Source organism: Dendropsophus ebraccatus, chromosome 6, assembly GCF_027789765.1.
Source record: "Dendropsophus ebraccatus isolate aDenEbr1 chromosome 6, aDenEbr1.pat, whole genome shotgun sequence".
NCBI classification, from domain to species: Eukaryota; Metazoa; Chordata; class Amphibia; order Anura; family Hylidae; genus Dendropsophus; species Dendropsophus ebraccatus.
In genome coordinates, this window is record NC_091459.1 from 88,507,734 (window position 1) to 88,515,175 (window position 7,442).

At 46.5% G+C, this 7,442-nt stretch overlaps 1 pseudogene; it reads right to left on the minus strand.

The window, feature by feature from the left end:
• Nucleotides 1-6,914: 6,914 nt before the first annotated feature.
• On the minus strand, nt 6,915-7,041 carry LOC138796093 (U2 spliceosomal RNA; annotated as a pseudogene).
• Between the last annotated feature and the right edge of the window lie 401 nt (nt 7,042-7,442).

Consider the following 7,442-nt stretch of genomic DNA (forward strand, 5'->3'; position numbering starts at 1 on the left):
TGGCGCTGGTCTCAGGAAACTCTTGTATGCTGGTTAATGCTCACCAAGCCGTGACGTCACACCTAGCCGCCAGTCATGCCTACGTCATACCAGCCTGTCATCCTGGAGACAGTAGATGCATTGGCCACACTGGAGCCTGCGGACCCCTGTGTTATTAGAGAAGCACATTTATAGAGAGAGCAAATCTTATCCAAGTTCACTTTCTAAATAGTTTCCAAGTACAAAGCTAAATAATAAGTTCCCAGGTGTCCCTGGCCTTTATAAGATTCCCTAGTACCAGATGTCCCCGATATGAGGGATCACTATTGGAGAGGAGCGAACGTACATCACAAACCAGCTCCACTCCTGGATTTTATCAGGACTGACCCGACTCCCGACTCCTGCGCCTTCATAAATGGCCGGTCATATACCAGGGGAGTTATTATCACACTGGCTCAGTAGCTTCTCCCTAATGTCCTACATCATCCTGGGCCACTTCTGAGGGAATAAGGAAACATAAAGCAGCTTCTCCTGTGTGTGCAGTGGATGCAGCCAGTCTCCAGCCTCCATGTCCTGAACTACTCACAACTAGACTAGATGCAGCAGGTGATCTTTTCCTGCTGACAATCTTCTATGTTTTTAACTATTCACCACACACACAGAAACACTGCTAACAATGCCAGATCCCTGTAATATAGAGGTCAGCCGTAGTGATATAGAGAGGGGTCACACATAGTAATATAGAGAGGGGTCACACATAGTGATATAGAGGGGGGTCACACATAGTGATATAGAAGGATCAGACGTGATATAGAGGGGTCACACATAGTAATATAGAGAGGTCAGCCATAGTAATATAGAGAGGTCACACATAGTGATACACTCACACAGCCTGTTGCATCCACAGCATACACACACAGGCTGCTGCAGCCATAGCATACACACACACAGAATGTTGCAGCCATAGCGCACACACACAGCCTGCTGCATCCATAGCACGCACACACACACACACACACACAGGCTGCTGCAGCCATAGCATACACACACACAGAATGTTGCAGCCATAGCGCACACACACACACACACACACACAGGCTGCTGCAGCCATAGCATACACACACACAGAATGTTACAGCCATAGCGCGCACACACACACACACAGGCTGCTGCAGCCATAGCATACACACACACACACAGAATGTTGCAGCCATAGCGCACACACACACACACACACACACACACACAGGCTGCTGCAGCCATAGCATACACACACACACACACACACACACAGAATGTTGCAGCCATAGCGCACACACACACATCCTGCTGCAGCCATAGCATACACACACACACAGCCTGCTGCATCCATAGCACACATACACACTCACACAGCTGCAGCCATAGAACACTCATAAAGAAAAACACACAATCTTCTCCCAGAGAGAAAATACCACACTGAGGACAGAGGTTACTGCTACACCACTTATGTCTTCTCTCTATTACACATGATATCTTCATAGTAACACTGCTGCTCATATACAGTCATCCAGCATCCAGAAAGAGAACAGCACATATCTCCCCCCACACAATGGACCGTTTTAGCTTAGAAACAAACTGCCAAATAGTGACCACCAACCTCTCCCCGACCCCCCCTTATCTAATAGGGCCAGTGTCCTATTAGAATGTTGCTCATAAAATATATTGATGAGCAAAATTTATATCAAACTCAGTTCTTAATTTTTTTTGTTAATTGTTAAGATTTTTTTTAAAGCCCTGTTACAAACATAGGGAAGTGCTTCATTTGCTTGGCACTAGAGATGAGCAAACCTTGAGCATGCTCGAGTCCATCCGAACCCAAACTTTCGGCATTTGATTAGCGGTGGCTGCTGAAGTTGGATAAAGCCCTAAGGCTATGTGGAAAACATGGATATAGTCATTGGCTGTATCCATGTTTTCCAGACAACCTTAGAGCTTTAACTTGGGTTCAGCAGCCACCGCTAATCAAATGCCGATCATTCAGGTTCGGATGGACTCAAACCCGAACCCGGTTCGCTCATCTCTACTTTTCACTATTTACTCCGGCTGCCTTTGGTCTCCATGATGCTCCTCCCTGGGGGCTGGGAAAAGCTGGATCTAGTCCGAGGAAACTTCTCCCAGGACTGGACTCAGCTTTTTCAGGCACCCAGGGTGGAGTGGGACAGAGATTAAAGGCAGCCGGAGTATAAGAGTAATAAGTGACACGGCTGCAGCCACTGGCCAGCAGTTGAATGGAATAGAATAGGACTGAGCTGTGATCCTGTATGCATCCCATGAATAAGGGACACTCCTCTCAATTTACAAACGTTTTTTCTGTTAGTTATTGTTTCCTATTTGCTTTGTGGGTGTCTCTATAAATATTTCAGAATCAATTCTATGCAAACCACAAACTGTTTTATTGTATCGATATTAAAAAAGCCTGACTGTGTCACCGGTGGTATAATCTGGTGAAGGGTGGGGGGATAAGTAGAAGTGCTCCGTTATTATATATTGATTTAATTTCCCACTAATGGAGCCTTAGGCTATGTTTACACTACATAAAAAACAGCCGTATTTTGTAACACGGCCGTTGTTATTAAAATAAGGCCGTGTTTTTTACGTAGTGTGAACATAGCCTTAAAGTGGAAGCACCAGGCCTCTAGCAGTTCAGTTTAGTTCTCCTTGTGACATCACTGTGTGCCATGCCCACGCCTGTGATGTCACTATTTGTTCTTTAAGGGTGCGTTCACACCTACCGGATCCGCAGCTGATTTTCATGCTGCGAGTTTGCAGCGAAATCAGCTGTGGATCCTCTACTGTGAATCTCAATGGGTCCTATACACGTAGCGGATCCGCTGCCTGCATGGGACCCGGCCCCTTTAACCCCTGCGCCGCCGGCCGCCCGTAGCTTACACCCCCGGCCCCCTTAAACCCCCGCACCACCCGCACGCCCGATTGCCACCCCGGTCCCCCCACACGCCCGATCGCAGGCCCGGCCCCCCCGCACGCCCGATCGCAGCCCCGGCCCCGAGCATACATCACCTGCTCGGGCCGTGGCTGTGTGATGCTCCCGGCTCCCCTGCTGATGGGCAGCGAGGGGAGCCGGGAGCATCACACAGCCACGGCCCGAGCAGGTGATGTATGCTCGGGGCCGGGGCTGCGATCGGGCGTGCAGGGTGGCCGGGGCGGTGATCGGGGGGGCCGGGGCGGCATGCAGGGGTTTAAGGGGGCTGGGGCTGTAAGCTGCGGCCGGCCGGCGGCAGCGGCGCAGGGGTTAAAGGATCCGCAGCTGCAAACGCGCTGCATGAAAATCAGCTGCGGATCCGGTAATGACTTTATGTTTCCTGTGATGGTACTTCATGCACTGATTCCCTACAGGGGACCCTCCAAGTCCACTGCCATGAGTGGGCTTGAAGAGGAAAGTTTTCTACTTCAAATTTCCTCTTTTTTAGCACTGGCGGAATTAGTGCACAATTTGAGCAAAAAGCGGAAATTCAAGTCCCCAAGGACTTCTAAGAGATTTCTCTAGCAGAATCCACCCAAAGAATTGAGATGTCAATTCGGGCGGAGTGTTCTGCACATAAATTGCGCGTGTGAACAATAGAGCGAACATCCCATTGAAAATGATAGGACATTGTTCTGTACATATTTTATAGATGGAATTTCAAGTAGAATATATGCACGGATTCAGCTTGAAATTCCCCACCTATTCCTCAGTGTGGACATACCCTCATGATAAAATTATTAAAGAAGTCAACAAGAGAGTCACATCATACTCCACTATGGATCCTTAGAGTATATGCACACTACGGAAATCATGCGGATAACTTCCAGCACTTCCACTTTAATTTCCGCCCGTACCATAGGCTCCATTCTATGCGCAGTCAGATTCCGCCCAAAGAATTGTCATGTCAATTCTTTGGGTGGACGGCAGAATCTGCCTGAACATAGAATGGTACCTATGGGACTGGCGGAACAAGCGGGAGCACGCATGGAATCCGCTGGAAGTTATCTGTGTGATTTCCGTAGTGTGCATATATCCTTAGAGGAGACACACCCTCCTGCTCCAAGATTTAGCCGCCACTGCTTTCTGGGTCTGTGAGACCTTATTTCTGGGCTTATACAATGCAGACAGCAGGCAACAGAACTGATCACTGGACCCAAAAATTAAAGAAAGGCTCTGATGTCTCAAAACGTCTCATGCAGTTGTGAATAAAAATCACTTGTCCACTAGAGGTGGTGTCTCAAATACCCTCCGTTGGATTTATTTAAAAAACTGACACATCCTATCATGTAACCCCCTTCCCCCAATCTCAGTGGCTATGTTCACACTGAGGAATGGAATCTAATCTTAAGCAGATTCTGCGTCAATATGCATGCAGAATCCACATGAAATTCCCCAGTAAAATATTAACATTTCTATTTTCCATTGTGTATAATGGGCTTTCCACTCATTTGTCCTCATTCCGTGGCAGATCCGTGTTTCACCTCAAGAACTGACATGTCAATTCTTTGGGCGGATTCCGCTAGGGCAACCCTATAGAAGTCAAAGGGGCGATGGGGATTTTATCCGTGCGAATTCCATAGTCTGAACCCGCCCAAATTCTGCTCCTATTCTGAGTGGGCTGAATAGGTGAGGAATTTCAAACAGAAAACTTTCCTCTACAATTCCTTGCGGATTCCTCAGTGTGAACATACCCTTGCATAAGGACCAAAGGCCTCATGCACATCCACATTTTGTTTTTGCAGAAGGTGCAGTGTGAGGCTTTAAAGGGACATGTCATCAGCACAGATCACCTCCCCTACACTCTCTTTGTGCAGTCATAGACTTCTATTCCTTTTCCCTGCTAGGCATCCTCCCCTCCCCCATCCACTGCAGCAGTACATGAGCTTCTCTATGGCTGCTCATGGTCCATGTAGGGAGCAGAACTGCCCAGCAGCCAATCAGAGTGAAGCATGGATGTAACACAGGCATAAACTGCACCATAAAGCTCTTTGCATCACATGGTTGTGGCCTTTTTTCCCAGTAAAATACAGTTATCCTTTCATCACAGCCCAATGTCGCTCCATGCACATTCCATCTCTTGTCTTAAACACTTAGATAAACATGGACTTATTTTTCTTGGCGGTTTATTCACCATTTGAGAAATATTTGTAGTCTTATCAGGGTCTTTACAAGATCCATTTGAAAGAAGATACACAGAATGTATTTATCTATGTATTAGACTTTGGGCTTGCAGTGTCACCAAATGTTTCTATTCTGTAGCCCTGGGATCTTTAGTTACCTTTCCTATGTCTATTTGCTCAGGGTGAGTATGTGTATAGTTGGCATTGTGTGATCAGGGCCCTATAATTTATACAGAGGTATAATGCAGACAAAGTAAATTGAGAAACCTGTGCCGTCCCTGCCTGTGACACCCGCCTGCCAACTAGAAGCTGATGAACAAGATAAGTCAGTGGGTGGGAGGACAAGAAACATAATTAAACTACAGATCTCTGACCTTTTTAACCCTTTCTTAAATCTTTTTAAAATGAGCTAAACTTTGGCGGTGGCTTATTCCCCTCTCTGCATTGAGAACACATGCACACTTGTCCAAAACAGACATACATGAATATAGGGAGTATGGGGGCCAAATGTCCATTTACACAGAAAGATTTGAAGCCAAAGCCAGGAATGGATCTGAAAAGAGGAAAAATCTCAGGCTTTCCTTTATGACCTGATCTCGGTTTATAGTCTGTTTCTGGCTTTGGCTTCAAATCTTTGACAGATAATCTGTCAGATAATCTTTCTGTGTAAATGGACCCTTAGGGAAAAATCTATTAAAGCTGTATAGCCATCTTAACAGCTTAAAGATATGTTTACATGAACTTCATCCACTGCTGATTTAATATAAATAAAAAGGTGAAAATTCATAGCAAAAAAACGTGAATGTACCCTTGAACACTATTTTAAACTAAATTTGGAAAGAAAAAAAAGCCCAAGATTAAAAAAAAAAAACCTGCAAAACACAAACTCTCATAAAAGTATATAAAAAATGTATCATTGTAATGAGCTGCAGAAAAAAAAAACATTTAGAAAAGTTATATGATCCCTTTTGTTTTCTTTTGGTGAACTGAACCTGGAAGCACTGCAATACCAGATCAATGCCTGGAGAGGACAGAGCAAGCTATTTAATATATGGTCGCCAGATAGGGGATGTATCAGATATTAAAGGGAACCAATCACTTAAAAAACGCATGTAAAGCTATGGGAATGTGCTGTAGCAGCACCCAGCACACTTCCCAAACATGCTTTTATACCCCCGTCCCTGCAATGTACAAGCTAAAAACGTACTTTATAAACTCGGCGCCCTGTATGTAAATTACCCCCAAGTAGTCCTCTGGGCGGGGAGCTGCGGGCAAGTAGTCACGGTCCCTGGGCGTTCTGCAGTGCTAATCACGCCCCTCTGGGCGTGATTAGCCTGCATAATTGTGGCGGTGTCATCGGAGGCGCGCTGTCTCTAACGTTAGCACGCCTACGTTCTTGCTGTGCCGCTCATGCGCAGTATAGCGGGTCCGGTCTGCGCTGTACTGCGCAGGTGCAAAATAGCCTCGAACTCATTGCCGGATCTCCAGCAATGAGTTTGAGGCTTTCTGCACGTGCGCAGTATGGCTCAGACCGGACCCGCTGTATTGCGCATGAGCAAGAACGTAGGCGTGCTAACGTTAGAGACAGCGCGCCTCCGATGACGCCGCCACAATTATGCAGGCTAATCACGCCCAGAGGGGCGTGATTAGCACTGCAGAACGCCCAGGGACCGTGACTACTTGCCCGCAGCTCCCCGCCCAGAGGACTACTTGGGGGTAATTTACATACAGGGCGCCGAGTTTATAAAGTACGTTTTTGGCTTGTACATTGCAGGGATGGGGGTATAAAAGCATGTTTGGGAAGTGTGCTGGGTGCTGCTACAGCACATTCCCATAGCTTTACATGCATTTTTTAAGTGATTGGTTCCTATACGAACAGATACTACACTTGATCTTAGCCAAAGGCTGAGAAGCGATATATATATATATATATATATATATATATATATATGATCCCTTCTGCAATAAATCTGGCCTTCATATGGCTACTTCAACATAAAAATAAAACATTAGGCTCCTGGAATGCATGGGAAAGTTTTGGGGTATATCCTTCTCAAATGTTTTTGATTGGTGCAGGTCACAGCAGTGGGACCTACACCTATTTCATGGACAAGAGGCCCCAGCAGCTTATACACAATTCCTCCAGTTTCCCAGGACTGCATACAGCTTTTCCCAGTACCCGGGGAGGAGCAGCAGTCAGTTGGGCTGAGTTCACACAGAGTAAAACTAGAGGAATTCCAGCAGCCTCTGTGTCCTACTGGCAGTCTATGGGGGGCTTGCGCGCCTCCTCTGTCCGCTCAGAAGAATAGACATGTCCA